Genomic DNA, 19,094 nt, shown 5'->3' with positions numbered 1-19,094 from the left:
ACAGAAACTCCACCTGGTTGTCCTGAGAAAGTCCTAAAAACGGGGCGTGAAGCTCAGCCATGAAGATGAAGCTTTGTCTTTCATCTCTGCGTGGTGCTGAGTCTACTGAAGCTTCAGGTTTGGTCTGGATCCACTCAGTAGTGTTTGGCAGACTCCACCTGTCTCAACAGAGTTGGTACAGGGCGTGGGTGTGTGATACACAGGGACACACATAAGTTTCTGGCAAACTACACTAAATGAAAATACATTTTATTCACCCTGTTGTTTGGCTTTTGTTTTATAGATTTCAACACTGGAGCTGCAAGTGAATCAGTGTTGGCTTAGTGACAAAGTTTAGCATGGATAGTAAGATTCTGGAGAAGATTGATGATTTAATCCCTTATTGACTTGCACCGTCATTGATCTCATGAAAACGTCTGCAGGGTTATCAAAAGCAACATCCCCAAGTATTTTTCAGTCCACGGAGAGAGTAGATTTCAGACGAGCGTCACAGTTCAGTGATGTAGGCGAGCTGCAGTTCAGGCTGGAAAGGAAAGTGGTTCTCTGAGTCAGTTTGCTGGGAAGGGATGACATGGTTTCATACTGGAGCTAAGGACAGCTGCGCAGGAGGAGGAGGTCAGATGACTAGTGGACAGGTGAGGAACAGACCTTTGAAAAACTTCAGTATTTCGAAACAGTAAAAAGTATTTACTGAGTAACTGTGCCTTCGTGAATTTACAAAATCCCCCTCCCTGTTTCATAAAAGAAGATCATATAAAGGTTCGGGAGCATCTTAAAACATTTATGGGGACAGATGAAGCAGAGGAAAAGCAGTAATTCAGCCCCGCCCCATGAATAAACGGGAAATGAAATAAAGGCCATTTTCTCTGCAGTTTGTCTAACTCACTCAGAGGCTCTGCCTGGTTCAGATTCCATAAAAACGCAGAGTAAATGAGCTGGATGGTGTTTTAATGTGTCTTAATGGGACATAATGAGTTCACTGCTGGGAGACGTTTTACACCAGCAAGCTTGGCTTTTACTTAATTGTTGTTGAGACGTTACACACACAGAGATATCACAATGACACAAACTCATTTGTGAGAACACTGCAGGCTCACCCTGTCTAACTCCAACACCTTCTCAGCCAGTTAACAATATTTGCAATCCCACAATACAAAGCTGATTGCACTGTGCAGCTCACTGATATACCGGTCTCACTTTGTTACAGGTTCAATCAAACAGAAAATTAAATGATAACACACTTAGAAGCCATTTAACAGACAGAAGACTCGGCAGAAAGAGCGCACGGCCAGCCTCCTCCAGCTTTCACCCAGGGCAAACATCAAACACAAAACACATGGAGCTCATTCGGAGAAACACACGGACATCAGTTTCTGATTCTCCAAAGAAACGACACCTCCAGATTCCCAGACGAGCCAGGAAGAGATCTGTCGCCAGAGAGCCCCAGGTGCCGTCCAGATAACGCCGACTGTTGGAACAGTCAGTGCTGATATTCTGCTCTGTTCTATCTCTTCTCTTTGTTTCTCCTATTTACCGTCGCCAGTGTTATTTTAATGATAACGAGAAGGTCAGTGGACACATATGCCGGCTACGTCGGCTACTGTGGATTTTTTTAATTGTGTGTGTTGACACTGATGATGAAATCAGAGAGAGTGTGGATGCTGCTCCGTATTGTTTGCATCTTTAGCCTATTGTCAGATTACTGACTATCTGTAGCCAAGCACTATAGACAAAAAAATAGTTTGGACGCAATATGCAATAACAAAGGAATTAAACAACAAAGCTCAGCTGCCAGTTTATTCGGAGGGCTACACCTGGCTAGAGCTACACAGTAAATCCTCCTCCATGAGTGTTGTCATGTTCAGCTGTTGCAGAGTGGTGCTGGTTCACATGTGTTGTGTGTGGTGATGAGGTGAGTGGAGTGGTTGAAATGTACTGTGTTATACAGAGAGGTGCTTCCTGTTCTCACTGTTGTGGCTGGGGTGGGCCAAAATAATAGAAACACCTGTCAGACTTAGCCTGTTGTGTTGCACTACATGAGTTTTAGTTAAGTGTTTCTAATAAACTGGGTGTCTGTGTCATTGTGGTTTTCTTTGTCAGAGCATAAACCTTCAACATCTGCATATATGTGAAACACACACACACACACACACACACACACACACACACACACACACACACACACACACACACAGACAGACAGAGAGAGGGCGTAACAGTCATCTAGCCCGCCTGAGTGCCGCCCCCCTCCCTCTCTCTCTCTCTCTCTCTGTGTCTCTCAGTCTGCCGGCTGCTGTCGCCCGGTTCGCAGTCTCTCGCTCTGGGGGCCCCTGCCGCTGGCTGCTGAGCATTTAACCGCGGATGTTGAATGAAATGAAGCGACTTTTCTTTTGGTTTTCCTCTGGATGGATACGCGCTGCTGCTGTTTAGGAAGGAGACAGACAGCGGGAGTCAGGAGCCCGGGAACCTGAAGGTAAGTGCGGCGCAGTGTCCTCACTCCTTCCTCCTCCACACGGAGAGGGAAGTGTGAGAGAGGCTGTCACCTGCTGCACACAGCGATCATCCAGCTCTGGGAGCTGTTCGGATGGAGCCGCTCAGTTGTGACATAGACATTACATGTATTTCTATGCTGATTACAACATGTGCTTTGTGTGCTTAGAAAACTACCTCTACACCGGTGGCTCCTGGAGAAATGGATATACTCTTTATTTATGCTCCAATTTTCCTATAAGCAAAGACAAAACGCCCTGGGTTGTTTGAATAGTTACATGTAAGATGACTCCTACATATTTAGTTCACTCACATTGTCATTAACTTCTACTGCTTGACTTCAGGGAGTCAGGATCATTATGAGATTAACATCAGCGGCAAGAGAGATGCCTCAACACTGTCCCATATATTATACAGTTAAACAGCTACACAACTGTGCATTTGGAACGAACTACTCCTTATTTTGTCCTTGGTCCATCCACATATGAAAACTGTGCAACTATTCTCTCACCTTCCAAATACCCATCTATCTATCTATCTATCTATCTATCTATCTATCTATCTATCTATCTATCTATCTATCTTTGTTAGGGTTATTCCTGGCAGTTGGATCTTTAGGTCAGTATGTCAGCTGATTCACATCCCATAACATTCAGTCACACATTGCCTGAGTGTTTATGATGCGGATTAAACACTCCACAGCAAGAGGACATAATGCTCTTACTGTAACATAATAAAGTGTCAGAGGAGTTTTAAGACATCAAAGAGAACAAAACGAAGTCAGAACATGCTGTACATAAATGTCTCCTCTGCTCTTTTCCCCTCACTTTGAACTCAGCTTGTGTTCTGCGTCTGACATCACTTCCACTCCTCGCTCAGCAGCCTTTTTTTTTTTATTTGCTCCCATTAACTTGTTGCCTGACCAAGTCAAATTGTATTAGTGGATGGAGAGCGAGCTTAGCTGGCAGCGCTGAAGTTACGGTACAGCGGACACTGGTGTGTCTGTCTGCAGAAGATTAATAAATCATGAGAGTGAACAACTAAATCAGCTGCTTGTGTCACTGAACTTCTGCAGCCTCTGTGTTGTGAGTGCAGGGGACAGAACCAGCTTCGGTGCTACACGGAACCCTTTCATTCATTATGTGAACCAGGCTGGAAGAGTCCTCCATCCAGTCTAGGGGTTTTCATGCCTGAAGTTCGTTTGCTCTGGTCTGATTCAGTTGATGAGCTTGTAAAGTGTTCGGTTTGTGTTCACCCAGAGGTACATTCAAGTGAACCCAAACGCATCAGTACAAACCACATGTGAACATTCACTGTGGTTATTAGTCAGATTGTCTGGCGGGAGCGGCAAAGTAAACTCAGAAAGAAGGTCCTGCACTCTGGACTGTGACGTCCTACACAACATAGATCAGCTCAGAAATGAAATTTTTTAACATCTCTAATATGGATCTGGGCAGTTTACCTACATACTAACCAACACCAGAAGACCAGTTCACTGCTGCACATTGTCATAATGCTGTACAGACTCTGACTCTGCTTAGACGTGCCGCTGTAAGACGCTTGAGAAGGATGGAGCTAATGTTGAGGATGTACAATGACATGCTAACATCACCACCTTCTAGTGGGGTCTGATGGAGTTAGAACTCTTTCACACCAAAAACGAGCTGCTCCAGAGTTTGTTCGGGACCGGAATGAGACCACTTCTTCGAAAGGGTCTTGGTGTGATTGTTTTTTCTGCACCCAAGTGTAATTTCACACCTGCCCAAACGAAGAACTTCAGAGGAGACTGCTTGTTGCAGTAGCATTATTCCATTTAGTCACAGCAGTCTGCAGGTTGTAGATCTTTACGTCAGGAGGAAGGTGCGGTTTTTACACCTCAACCTCTTAGCCTTCTCAAAAACAAACACAGGGCTGAAAGCTGGAGAACAAACATCCTTGGCTGAGATTGGTTGATAAGAATTTATTTTGCGGTAACAGTTGTCTAGCTGATAAAACAGTCAGAAAAAGGCTGACTAATTTGTTGCGTTGTTGTATTTCTGTCTGCAACAAACGGTAACAGCGACAATAAGGGGGCTCTAAGCTTGTACGCTGATCAGCATAGTTTCACTTTAAATCATATCGCGTCACAGCCTTAAATTCACTGCTCTTTGCACTTGAACTAACACTGAATGAAAATGTATGGACGTGAGAGTGAAGTTTATAAAGTGTCATGTCTTTGACGTATTTTTTCCTGGTAGAAGTTTTCTGTTTCTCACTTGTAATTCAGAAGTCAGAGGGGGAACCGAGGGAAACAGCATGGAAGTGAAAAGATACAACTTTAAGGAGGAAAAACTGAATGTGACCAAATGAAATGATACATGATTCATGTTCCCTGTGATGGATAATCTCACACTGTGGAAGCTGATTCATGCTGTACATGAATGAATGGCAACTACAAGTCTAAAGAACAGCGGTCAGTTTTTACTCTGAAAAGACAAAGCATAAAAAAAAGAGCTTTTGTTTTGACACTTTGACACACATTTCATTGTATGTGCTACATCATTGTGAAACGATCGACCATATGAGCCACCTCAGGCAGGGAGAGAGACAGAGAGATTGAGATCTCCAGGAAAGCATCGTGCTTCATTGAGCTGCAGGGAAATGCTTCGACCTTAAAGGTCTTCTTAGTAAACAGTCGGCACAATGAATCCTCTGTTCCTCCTCCAGAATTCCTGCTTTCAGCTCCAACAGTTGTAATATTAAAATCAGTAGACGCTCCTCTTCTTTTCTCTTCCCCTCCCTCTCTCCCCCTCTTTCAGCCCACTGTGAAGAAGTCAGTTTGTCCTCTTTCTTTTATTTGATCTCTCCTTTTTTCTGTTCTTACCCCCCTCTTCCCTCCCCCTCTCTCTTCGTCCTCACCCCTGAACTATTTCTGACCTCATAGGAAAGATAATCTGTGCAGTTTTAGCTCCGACCTTCAAGTCAGAAGGATGACTGTGGTTAGCTAATAGCCCCAGCTATACTTACCTGCCGGTTCCTTTTACCACTGCCCAACCAATCTCACACACACACACACACACACACACAAGTTTGTGCCAGCTATCCTTGTTGGGACATTGCATTGACTTCTATTCATTGTGGAAACCATAACCAAAACCATAACCAGGACCTCAGAAATTAGGTTTTGCCTCATTAGGTTTTGGTCCCTGTGAGGACAATGTTCCCAAAGAGGTAACAAACACAAACACACACACACACACACACACACACACCCCATCTCTTCCTTCACCAGCAACTCAGATGGATCTCTCCCCTTCCTCTGTCTTCCTCAGAGGTCAGACAGTGGTGTTTTAACACTGGACACTGTGTCATTAATGTCTCTCTTAGATCAGCATGCAATGCTGAACTGTGTCTGGACTAAACCAGACATTTAAGAGTCAACTCGTCTGTTTTCTTTAAATCATTAATAGCAGTTTTTACAGTGGTCTATTTTTTTTTGCCACCTGGCTCTAAGGATGGGTATGCTGGGCAGAGCTGAGAGTAAAATAGGGCAGAGGAAAGGAGAAGAAGAGGATGAGAGGAAAGGAGGGCAGTAGGAAACAGGCTACAGACGGGAGAAAGGTGATGGATGGGGCGGAAGATAAAAAAAGAGCTTTGGAGGAGGGTGAATGTGAAAGAGAGAGCAGTGATGGTGTGATTGCTCTCCAGAGGAGTTCTGATAAGCAGCACTTAAGAGCCGCTGTGGTTAAGTAATTACTGTGATTAAGGGAGAGAACGGCTACAGCGGTAGAGCGCGACGCTAACAGCTAGCCTGACCGGAGGATCGACACCCGCTGCACAGCATGATCACATTATACTGTAACATAACACTGATGTCAGGTGAAAATCAGATTCTGGGTCATCTGTGAAACGCTGTGAAGGGGTTTGACGTCATCCGCTTCACTTCAGATCTCGTGTTGAGATTCACACCAGGGAGCTTTTGAGCACCGATGGACAGACAGGACTTTTCTGGATTGTGTGACTTCATATGTGTAATGTTGATGTCCCCAGTAGTTGGTTGAGAGTGGTGCCGTGTCTTCATGCAAATTTTGTAAATAATAAAAAACATGTTTTTGTTAATCTGAACAGTGAACATCCAGTAAAATGACATAACTGTCCTCTCATTTTAATACGTGCTTCATACAAGCTGGATTTTATATTTATTTATCAAGTGACTTGTTTATGTACCATCACAAAATTTACAGTTATATGTGCAATTTCTACATGAGATTTATTCTTCCAAACACCAGCGTCTACTAGCAGCGCGTGGGTGGTTTTGTTGTTAAACTTGACTTCTCTGGTTTGGTTCTCTGTTTCTTTTGCATCACTCTTATTTCCCATTCACACACAGACACACACTCTTTAGTTCTTGATAAAATAAGTCTAACCAGCTGCTGGAGTGTGAGAAAGGAAATCAATGTGTGGCAACTTGGCTGCTCATGAAATGAACTATTAATCATCTGCCAGTGCCAGTATCGGAAAATGTCTGCACAGTCAGTGCTGTATATGAAAATTACTTAATCAGCGCTAAAGATGCACGACATCATGAGAGGCAAGAAGCATCACATTTCAGTCACAGAGAGTCCTGCAGCAGCTGGAGTTCACTGCCTTCAGCCAGTTCAGTTTAAAGCTGCGTTGGCCTGTTATTGACCACAAGAGGGCAAAAAATACTCCAAAACAAACTCACCAAAACCTACTTGTTAGCGTGTTAGCAACCATTAATCAACTAAACCTGATATCATTGAAGATCTTACTTTAGCATATGATCTACTTCTCAGATGAATCGTACAGATCACGTTTATCATTAAAATGTGCTGTTTTTAGATATTACATTTCAAGGGTTAAGTCACTGCCAACCAGCCCATTGTTAACGGTTAAACAGCTAGCCCACTAACTGCAGCTGCTGACAGCAGTCCATGTCCTGCTCTGCAGCCTCGGCGAGCTTGGTGTAGTGGCACATATGCCGGTCCTCCACTGGAGCAGAACAAGAACCACGGTCAGCAGCTGAAATCCAAGACAGGGGAGTAACACGTGCACTTATACACTTACATATAGCACCTCATAAATAAATAACAGCGTTGTCCAAATGAATACAACATATGAACTAGCAAAAAGTGTGATTTGTTGCGACACAATTCATAAACAGAACTGCAATGAGCAGGAAAACATCTGAAAGATGTGTAAGATATGAATCACAAATTCCAGTCAGGACTTTCACAATAAAATCAGAGCAGAAACAGGATGCTGGATGATTTTTTGGCCAGGTCATCCACCCCTTACTAATGCTGCCAGCAGACACAGGGCAACATTCAAATTAATTTTGAATTTTGTTTTTGCCTGTCTGACAAACATCTGTTTGGTCTCCACCAAACAGGTACATGAAGGTTTTTATACTGTTTATAACAGAAAGAAACTAATTAAAACCAAACAATGATGCAGTCACACAAAGGAAGCTCAGTATTCAAGTTACTGTAACTGTACAGCAGTGAATGTTAAAATGTTAACACTGAGTGCTGGACTATTACATCTACCAGGGAAGTTATCAAGGCTTAATTGGCAGGTTGACCAACAGGCGAGGCTACCTAAAACAGAACACACACACACACACACACACACACACATACACACACACACACAGTGAGGTGATGGATGGACAAACAGATGTTTTTCTGCAGTTCGCAGTGAGAAACGTCAGCCAAACTAATTGGATAATTGTTCAGGAGAAGAGAGAGGTGTCACGAATCTGGTCTTTCAATTAAAAGGATGACTCATAAGTTAGTGAAGGTGACAGTGGTTTGAATCACACCCACTGATCCACACACACACACACACACACACACACACACACACATCCACACCAGTCCAGTGCTTAAGTGCAGTTACACATTTAATTGGAGGTCTCAGAGCAGAGTGGTGTTTTTGTGCCGGTGTGTTCAACGTGGGTGACTGTGCCTTTGTTTTCCCAGAGTCAAGAGCTCATCTGCAGCAGCAGCAACACCCCTTGTCAGCCTCTGCTTTGTTTGTTGTCACGGTGATAAGACAATTGTTTGTTTGCCTGAAAATCAGCTTCTGTGAATCAGAGACACCAGTTAACTACAAACTGTCCCGTTAGCTCCTGGAACTAGTGATGCCACATTTTACTGCTCCATCACTTCATTAACTGACTGTGATGAATTAGAAGCAGCTAATTCTTCCCATCATGAGTCAAAGGGTGAGGAATTAGCATCATTAGATCATTTAATGTTACCCCAGAAACTAGAATTAATGAAGGCGAGTATGAGGCTGAGAATCAATGCAAAACATTCAAACATACTGGTCTCAGTCTTTGTTATTCTCCTCTCTTCTTTAACTGAGATCTAAAACGTGTTGAATCTTAAAGCCCTGGTGAATTTTGAATAACTTATATTTTCCTGTGATGTCACATCAAGCTTTGTATAAACGACTATGGCAACGTCCAAACTACTACGATTTAGTTTTAAAACACACCACTTCTGAAGCAGAGGCCTCTGGAAATGATGACGTAGACACCCAGGGTCGCTCCCTGATTGGGTCTTATCAGCCATGACACATTACAAGTGTTACTGATCTTGTTGTCTTTGTTACCAGCTGTTGTGCAGTTAAATTATTCATTTTAATGCTACAAGTATTTTCTGTCACAACTGCAGCGTAGACAATCTGCTTCGTTTTCAGTTCCTTAATGGGCGAGCTCAGCATTTGACTGTCACACACTGTGTCCTATCACAGCTCAGTGTGGGTCTACACTAATCTGCACTGGTCATAATCTTTCACTTTTAAGTTCACAGGAAAGGAGAAGAAGAAAATCCTAGTGAAAAAATGTATTTAAAAAATAAATAAAAAATAAATTCCATGAGCAGGTTCCATGAGATTATGTCATTACTTATGTAACGTGATGAATTTCCTGTTAAAGCAGCACAGTGAGGAATCAGTTTTAAGTGTTGACAGATTTGTCATGACTTTGCTGTGTGTGCTTTTCAGTTACACCAACTAGTGCAGCATGGAGATGAACTGGTTTCCAATAATAGTGCATCACAGTTTTCCAGGACGTTCAACTGCTTGCACAATTCATGGGAAGTTTATCTAAGTACTCTGTTGTTGGGACAGTGTAGTTAGAAGGCGCTTCCACGTTGAACATGAGGCAAATCTTAGATCTAGCATGGTTGTTTACAAAGTCATTGAATGAAACTGAGTTTAACGTTGTCAATTTAATTCACACTTAAACTTATTTTCCTTGTCCACACTAAAAGAAGCAGCCAGATGTTTAAGAAGTATTCACTCTGAAGACCATCATGAAAAAATCTCAGTTCAGGTCCGAGTGTAACCCTGCATGAAAATTCATTCTTTTAGCAGTGTGAACACAAATGCATCCTGGGCCTCATTTTAATGCCAGGTGTGAAGTGACGTGCTTCTGTCCACTTGTGATCGGATCACTGAAGATGCAGGGTACTGCCCGCTCTGAACAGGGCCAGTGCAGCCCTCTCATTCATTTGAATGGAGTCAGTCAGTCAACACAGCAGGGGTGTGAATGCAGAGGCAGAGGGGTCTGGCAAAACAACACGGCTTTGCCCAGCAAACATTTGATCCAGGTACAACTTTTGCTGCAATGTAACATCACCAGTAAGGCTGGAGATACACTGGATGCATCGCATGGTTTTCATTTCGGCGCCCATGTTAACAGGTCAGAGCAGACACACTGCCTGCATGTGTTTTTCACGTAGGATGCGCTTGCAGCAAAAATAGATGTAAAAGACCGGTTGATGTCATACGAGCAATATGACACAAAACTGACACCTTCTACTATAGTCCCTATGTCTCGACTGAATCTGAATGTGATACAGACATGAAAGAAATATATAGAAAAATATATTTTAAACCATTTTAGCAGCTGCATGTGGAGACAGAGGTGTTTTAGAGGCATTTTCTGTCAAAAATAAATCAGAAATTAATTAAAACTGACGAGAAATCCAACATTCAAGCATCCTTCAAACTTTGTGTAGACAGATAAAGCTGCAGTAGCAGCAGCGCAGCAGACAGCCAGTGTGAACACACACGTTTTTCCGCATCAGATAAGCAATGGCAGCCGCGCATCCAGTTTGTCTCCGGCGTAAGAGGCTGCACTGACCAATCACATATACGCAGGTGCACATTACTGGTAGAAGGGTTTGTAACTTCAATAGAGTATTTCTACTGTTATTTTTGCTTGACAAAAGGTGAAATATCCGGCGCCCTGACAACTTTCTAGAGTTGTAAATCCTGTCTCTGATTATTACACTGTTGTGCAGTCTCGTGGTGTCTGTTAAACCTTATAACACATTATTTTGTTTCTCAAACTGAATGTTTTCAGTCTGAATGTCTGCTCAGTGTGGACGATCTTTAAAACAGACTACTACCAGACTTCTTGTAACACAGTCCGAAGTAGATTGTGGTTTGTTAGTGTATTTCTTAAAATGGAAAAAATGGATCCTGGTATCAACAAACCTTGAAGGCAGCATGAGCCTCTGTACTGCAGTGGAGCACATCGATGAAATGACACAGCTGCTGTCCTGCAGACTGGGAGGGAGACTTAAACAAGAGAGGACAAAAGAAAGTGATACAGAGATCACAAGTGTGTGAGAGTGTCTCTTTCTGTGTGTGTGTGTGTGTGTAACTGTTTGTGTAACTGCTGACAGCCTGACGCCGCGTCTAAATGCACCCAGGGCGTGATGAGGTCACTGCTGTCTGTAAACACTGTTAGGCCTGTTAGACCCCCACAGCGCACGCACGCACACACACACACACACACACACACACACACACACACACACACACACACAGACGTCTCCAGTGTGGAGACAGCAGCACCTGTGGCCAGCATTAGACCAGTTTCAGATGGTCGATAACCCTCTCATCCTCGCTGCCTCTGTTTGTCTTCCTTCGTTCTTTCCCATTAAACCTCTGTCTCTCTATCCACTTCTCTCTTTCATTTTTCTATCCCTTCTTTTCCCTCCTCTGGCTTTATTTTCTCAAGGTCAATGACTTTTTCTTTTAATTTCATTCTTTTTTCAGGTTGGTCTCCCCTTGTTCCTTCTTACATTATCCTTTTTCCTCCTCCTTTTTCTTTCCTGTCTTCTCTCTCTCTCTCTTTTTTGCCTGGTAAAATTACCATCTCTCTTTCTCCATCCATTTGCCTCTCTCTTTTTCCATCTCTCACATTATCTCTATCTCCTTCCACTCTTCTTATCTCTCATATTTCCAATGTGCTGAAAAGCCGTGAAATTAACTCTGTACTTTTTGCAGAGTGCGCTCTCCGGTTGCGGTGTTTCTCTTCCGGCTCGGTTGTAATGTGGTAGGTGCAGATTGTGTGAAGGATGTGCTGAGGGTATGGACTGTTAGAGCTGGCACGAAGGTTCAGATGGACTTTTTTCTGTAAAATTGTGACTTTGATTTTTTTTAAGTCTTTCTATTTTCACTCTTGTTCTCTTACCTTTTTATTTTTCTCAATTTCTTCTCTCCAGCTGCTGGTTTGAGTACAAAAAGAAAACACTTGCAGCAGAGACTGCGCCAGGCTATCTGCATCAACACAGAGACAGGGTTTTTTCATGCAGTGCTGTTGTCTGTGTGAGCACAGACCTGCTCTGACTAGGGCTGTCCGTTTTTCAAAAAATCAGGTGCAAACTAATTTAAACAGGAATGTGATTGGTTCAAATTAATTTGAAAACAATCCACTGTAATTGTACCTGTTAATGTTGGGAACCAAAGTTGTCAAACAGCCTTGTCTTTGGTCATTTCTACTTGTATGAACCCAAAATACTTCTCAGATGCTTCAGTGATTACTACCTCCACGTCCACCTTGATTCTTTATTTATTAGCTTACTGTAGTTTGCTGCAGGTCAACAGGACACGCAAAAGATCAAGCTGATGATTTTAAGAGTGCCCCATGCTTCATTACGAATTTTCATTCATCATTACGAGTTTTTCTTCCTCTTCTTAGTATGGAGGCGTTACAGTTAAGTACTATTTAACTACTAAAGTTGAGGTGGTACAGTCAGCCTGATTAATCAGAGGCTTGTTTAGGGGGAGGTTAAAGATGCTGGATGAAATCTGAAAAAGACAGCCTGATGGTGTCATAATATTTAAAGTGTCTGTTGAAAGAGAGGAGATAATGGCCCTTAGTGTCTCTGTGTGTCTCTCCCATCCTCATCTGTCTCCTCACAGTCTCGCATCAGGTCTGCAGCTATCGACCGTTTTAGTAATGGAGGATGGAAGATGAATAGATAAATATTTAATGATCCAACAGGAAAAAAATTTGATGTCTGAAGAAACAAGACACATACTGATACATATAGTGATACGTATGATGTGTATTTATATATATATTTACATATGTATGTATTTATAGCAAAATGCTTCAGTATTTTCACCAACCAGTTGCTAATGTTGTCTGTCTGCCTGTGGGTAATGTGCAGTGGGTTAATCTGTGTTTGTTTGGTGAAAACTGCTGTGGCTGGAAATGAGGCTGATGAGGCAGTGATCCCTCTCCCATTACACATGGCCATTTGATCCATTATTAATATAAAATATGGATTAGCACCTCTTTAAAATTCAGTATATTAACCCTCAAGCTTGTGTAAATCAAGGTTTTAATACAGAGAAAACAAAGGTTAAGTGGTGGTTATAGTAATGGACTGACTGTCTTTTCTATTCTGATGCTATCATCATCTACCAATCACCATAAAGGCAAGTGTTGCTGGAGGGAAACCACAGCTGCTGCTGAAAACCTCACTGAATGAATGCTCTCCTCCAAACACGACAACACACACTGACATCTTCAGACACATGTTGTCCAATATTTAAACCAGCATCTAAAATGAACGAATTGAGGAAAATTTAAATCAAAGGCTTTCTCTTTTGAGGTGTTAGTGAAATTCAGAGGATTGTTTGTGTTTCATCTCATTGTGTTGCTCTGCAGCCAGTTACTGTTGTTCTCTCAGAAGAAATGGATACAAATAAACACTGAGATCTGATCCAGAAGATAGTACTGCAGCTGTTGTTGTTGGAGCTAAAGGATCATTTCTCAGGAGCAAAGTAGACAAAGCTCATTTTGCATATATTTTGGTATTAAGTTTAACAGATTTAAAGGAAACAAGAGGCGTAGAACTCCTGGACATGAACTATAAATACACTGTTTTGTTGACCAATGGTGAGGATGGACGTTTGGAGGAGTAGTGACAAAAGTAAAATTTGTTGTGTTATTACTTATTTAATATTGAAAACAAATTGATTATTTCCAATCAATAGAGCTTGGCACTTAAAGTTTGCACAAAGCACAGCTGATTTATAACCAGAGTGCTTTGAAGGAAATGGTTCAGTTACGCTGCTGTGCCCATAATCTGATGTATTTTTAGGACAGGGTGGTCCTTTTGAAAATGGCTGAAAAAGAAAGGAGTCTGACTTGTTCATGCATAGTTAATGTGTAGTAGCATGACCAGATTCAGCTGCCCTGGAGAAAATGCACTGCCTCTGTATATGTTATGCGGTACTTTCATTAAAAACATTCATTTAGGAATCTACATCATACAAGCACAAAACTGAAACATGACACCCAACAAATGTCGTAAAAGATCAGGTTATAAAGCAGGTTCAAGTTATAATCCTTAAGTTTCATGAAATAATTCTACATTGACCTTTTCCATATTTTTCTACAATAACCATTCAATGTGTTTACACTCAGCGATCACCTCTCAGGCTTCACATTACCTTCCTAAGCATGATGGATTCACAGGAAAAGGATGCATAAATGTAACCCAGAGGACTTTTATCTCATTAATAACAGCCTCAGTGTTTACTGGATGCTGTCTTGCATCAAAGTCACTGCTGTTGCAAACACCGCAGTTGCAGCCACTTTTCCATGGGCTTTGCACTGACTGATCAATCAGCAAAATCAGTAAGACACCAGTCATTGTTGACATTTTTTTATCAGCAGATAATATTTCCTTTTTGCAGGTTTTGCACCTTAGTGAGGTTAGATGACAAGTTTCAGACGACAGTTCCAGACACCACCCACTGCTGCGAGCACAGCAGTAGGTGGTGAAAGGTTAAATAATGTTAAGGGAAAAGGTGATGAAAATGAAAAATTGCACGTTGGCCAGTTTGGTTGTTATTCCTTCAACATGGCAGCGATTCCTCTCTAAAACATAATACATGTTCTGCATGAATGTCCCACCAAGTCAGCTTTAATTATATTTTCCAAGATGGCAGCAGGCAGATTTATGAGCGCTCATGCTTTAACCCTGCTGTTCTGAGCCTGAATGACAGCCAACTACTGCCTCAGCCAAGCTGACGGAGAAGCCTGTTTGTTTTTAATGAAATTCAAAATACACTAAATCATACTGAGAAGCATTTTAGTTCACAGAAGCCTTTTCTGTTCTGCAGAGCTGAGAGTTTGAGCCTGACTTTTTTTTTTGTGTCCCTGATCCTGTGACCAACTGCATAAACAAGTTGTAAATAAATGGCATCATATTTTATTCGTTAGCTGTACCATGTTTGGCATGTATAACATTATGATACCACACAAGACAAATACATTTACATGTATAGGAAGTAACATGATTCCATAATCTAGATTTCAGTCCCGGCAATGAAATATTATTAACCTGAATTTTATGTCTTTTACATCTTGTGCTTTTCTGAGATTATGTTAAAAAAAAGCTTTAAATATACAAAAGTGTTTTTAAAATGTGACTCTGTCAATTTCATGAACCTGAAATTTTCCCTTTTTGCATCATAGGAAGCGATTTTGAGCAATATCTTCAGCAGATGGTTGGATGAAGTAACAACCTATAAACTGTTCGGTTTTAAAGGTCAGTTTTATTTAGTAATCATCATGTCTCATCATATGCGGTAGCAGTGCAGGAGTCAAGATACTTAAGATGTACATACAGTAAGGCTTCGATCAAGTTTTTTGACCAGACCAGAGCACGAGTGTTGAAACTACAATCAGATTGTGACTGTTTTGTTTTCATCACTGATCTCTCTTTTCAACATATTTATCATCCTATCTTTTCTTTTCTCTACTTGGTCACATGATGCTGATTGTTTGATGCATTTATAAATGTTGACGTCCTGTAAACCTGACACTTTAGTCTGCTTATGCAGTATTTGTTGGATTGCAGTTTTGTATGTGAGCTTTTGGTGTTTCATTGACCCATATTAGTATGTTCTTGATACGTCTGATCCTATAAAGACTTCTTATCACTAATCGGAAACAATATCGTGAAAGTATTGTGAATGTGAGAGTTTGCCTCTCATCTATATTGAAGATGTGGTCACTGTTTCTGTTTCTCTTTATGCAGATGATACTAGCCTGTTTCTTTCACACTCACATTTTCCACAGTTATTTCTAATACAATCTCTGAATTTCTAAATGGTTTCAATTCAACAACCTTCTTTTTCTAATGTCAATCTAATTTCAAGTTATTCTAAATGACCAACGATGCGTGTATCTAATATGTATTTTTATCTACAACTTTCTTAGGCAGTGGTTTAACCCAAATCAGTCAGATCAAAAGACATCAAAAAACACTTCAGCCTGCTGCGCCCACGCATCACTTGACACAAGTAACCAGAATAGAACTGACCAATCAGATGAGAAGAGACAAAACAGGAAGTGGCACAGGAAGCAGCCACATCCTGAGACTGGTGCTGCCAAAAACACCATTCTGTTGCGCCACACACACACACACACACAAAATCATGTTTCCATCACTTGGGGCAACACTGCATTGACTTACTTTACTTTATTTCCTAAAAATTTACCCTAACTCAAATCTCTACTTGTCTGCCCCTAACACTTAACCTAACCTTAATCTAAACATAAAGATGATTGCGTTACTGTGTAAAGAGATTTACTGTATGTCTCCACAACATGAGCACTACAAGGACCCACACTGCCAATTTAAAGCCCAATTTAAAGTTGTATTTATAACGGTGTGAACACCGGATGAACAGGGAAGTGTGTCGAAGTGTCAAAGTGAGCAATCATAAAGCGTAAAAAAAAGAAAGAAGAGATAAACAAGGTCGTGTTTGTAAAACCACAATGTCACAACAGTGTGTTTATCTGTGTGTACTTTAGTGCTCTGTGTGTGTGTGTGTGTGTTCATGTGTTGTGGGTTGTTTGGTGGCTATTGTTATAACCTCCTATTTGTTAACATGTAGTTTCACACAGTCACCCGTCTACACACACCCAGACATACCCTCAACTCAACAGAAATTCAATCATATGCAACTTCCTTCGCTGTAGACACACACACACACACACACACACACACACACAAACACACACATAAACACACAGCCCTGGTGGGATTAGTCTGGTAGGCTGTGCCTCAGAAATGAGTGGAGGTTTTCTGCAGCCCATCATTAAAACTGCTGACACCTCCACATCCAAACCTCCACTGGAATATCATTTGTCTGAGGCGCACAGAGAAGCCGAGGACTCAGTGTACAAACCGCTGTGTCACACAGACACAGTGCCACACATCTCACACATGCACAACACAAGTAAGACAGCGAGTAAAAGGACAGTTTTAACCTACACGAAAACATGTAGTGAGTGGAGAGAACGTGAACATTAATATTGGTTGGTTTGGAGACACCTCAGAGCTTCTGAAATATTTTGATCTCAGTTAAATCTACGTCTTAGCTTCCAACAGGCAGAATCAGGAAGCACTTTGGGCTGAAGTCAAACGTAACACATTTCACATACTGTAGCTCATTGATTGAAATGACCCTGATCAGATTTTATTAGTTTTACTTATGAATCTGAGTGGTGACTTATTAGCGGTTATCAGTGATCATCTCATGTTTGCAGTTTGAAATAACAAAGAACAATAAAAAGCCAATTTTATACAAACCAATGAATCAAAACTAACATTAAGGGTTAAATCCAGCTGTCGGAAAAGAAGTTCGAACAAATTGTAATGGCACAAGTTAAATGTGTATTTGGCGATTTTTATTGCAAATGCTTAAACACACAGTACGTGTTCTGCAAATAGGGGTTTCTCAATCAAAACAATAACAAAAGGTGGTGTTTGATATTGTGATGTAGCGTGGGATCATGGGAGTTGTTGTCATCACTGACATCGCTGCTTCTCCCAGTCTGGACTCCAAAACAAACAGACCAGGTGATTATAACAATTAAAACACTGAAGAAAGCAGTTTCACTTTAAAGTCAGTGTTTCATCCAACACTGTACGGCGGACATGAGATGTCAGGAAAAGGCTGGGAGCTGAGGCTGCTGCTAACATCTGTTTCTCAGATAACTTATCAGCAGGAGGTTTTTACCTGCAGCCGAATTATCTGCAGGTGTGTTCTCCTGTCCATAACAAACATGATTACACAGGATCATAGGATTAAAACCAGTATAAACACAGAATAAAGCAGTTTCACTTTAAAAATCATCATTTCACCATTACTGTTTGGTTGACACAGGATGTAAGCCGAGATGACACCAAGCTTGTCTGTCTGATAACTTCAGATCCAGACGTCCAATGAATAAAATCCTTCATGTGGTTAACACATATAGTTGAAAACAACCATGGTTTACAAGGCGTATCTTAAAAATGTGGCTTAAAACCAGATCAAAGTCAGTCTTCAACTTCTCGGCAGTTACAGTGCTGACACATGAGAACAGGGGATGCATTGACACGCGACCAAATGAAATGGACCGTTACCTTCATTAAAATCACAGATTTCTGTGGTTTGAGAACTGATGGAAACATTTAGGTTAATGTCAATACACAACTCAACAAAATAACATATAACATAGGTCCAGACATTTTAATGTATAACTGTAACTTCATAGTTCTGTGAAAAAAAGGGATGAAAAGGAGTCAACATGAAAAATCTGATCACCTGGACAAAAGTCACTTTGTGGAAAAAACAACAAGGCCTTTCCTGTCATCTACTGCCCTTTCAGGTAGACTGCAACAACACAGGTGCTCAGCAAAAAAGACACAAATATCATACATCATGGCCTGTGTATTGGCTGCCGCAAAGAGGAAAGAAGTTAGTCATCTGTACGCACACACTGACACACCTACACACACACCCACACACACACACACAGTGCCTCATTCATTTCTTTCCAGACGTACAGTAACAAGCTGTGGTGATCTGATCAGAGCCAAATTAAGATTTGTCCAATAAAGCTCGATGCGGGAAACGTCACAGGAAAATGTAGCACTTTTATTGAAGTCATTAATTTTCCCTGCAGGGTGTCAGGTCGAGCCTACGAGGGCTTTGAAACATGGACGGCTGCACGGCCACCCGAGCATGAAATGAACAGCCAGGATTAAGTACCTGGAGCCTCCGTCTTCCTCTTCGTGTCTCTGCCTGGAGCCTGTTGTTTTCCTTCTTCCAGCTGAACTTTCTGAGCGTAGCAGATGGTCGTAGTTTCAGACAAAACAATCACACAGCAATGTTGATGAACTGATAAACTTTATGATAAATCTATCTGTTCTGCATCTGGCTACAACCTCATCTGCACAGCATCAGTCTCTTAGGCAGCAACAGGCCTGTAGTACCTGATG

General features: G+C 41.5%; 1 protein-coding gene across 2 annotated transcripts in view; it reads left to right on the top strand.

Moving 5' to 3' along the window:
- The first annotated feature begins 2,178 nt into the window (after positions 1-2,178).
- The window catches only part of gpr4 (G protein-coupled receptor 4), a 48,075-nt gene continuing 31,159 nt past the window's right edge, over positions 2,179-19,094 (top strand). Inside the window, exon 1 of one of the 2 annotated variants that reach the window (XM_071496596.1) lies at positions 2,179-2,473. The gene's annotated coding sequence lies outside the window, so the exon portion shown is untranslated. Of the gene's footprint in view, positions 2,474-11,309; positions 15,366-19,094 lie in introns of those variants that run through there. The other variant, XM_071496597.1, reaches the window with a different exon arrangement.

Source organism: Trachinotus anak, unplaced genomic scaffold, assembly GCF_046630095.1.
Source record: "Trachinotus anak isolate AG129_WGS33_773 ecotype Australia unplaced genomic scaffold, CSIRO_AGI_Tana_v1 ptg000014l, whole genome shotgun sequence".
In the NCBI taxonomy this organism is placed as follows: domain Eukaryota; kingdom Metazoa; phylum Chordata; class Actinopteri; order Carangiformes; family Carangidae; genus Trachinotus; species Trachinotus anak.
Note: the sequence above shows the minus strand (reverse complement) of the source record. Positions and strands in the feature narration are given on the sequence as shown.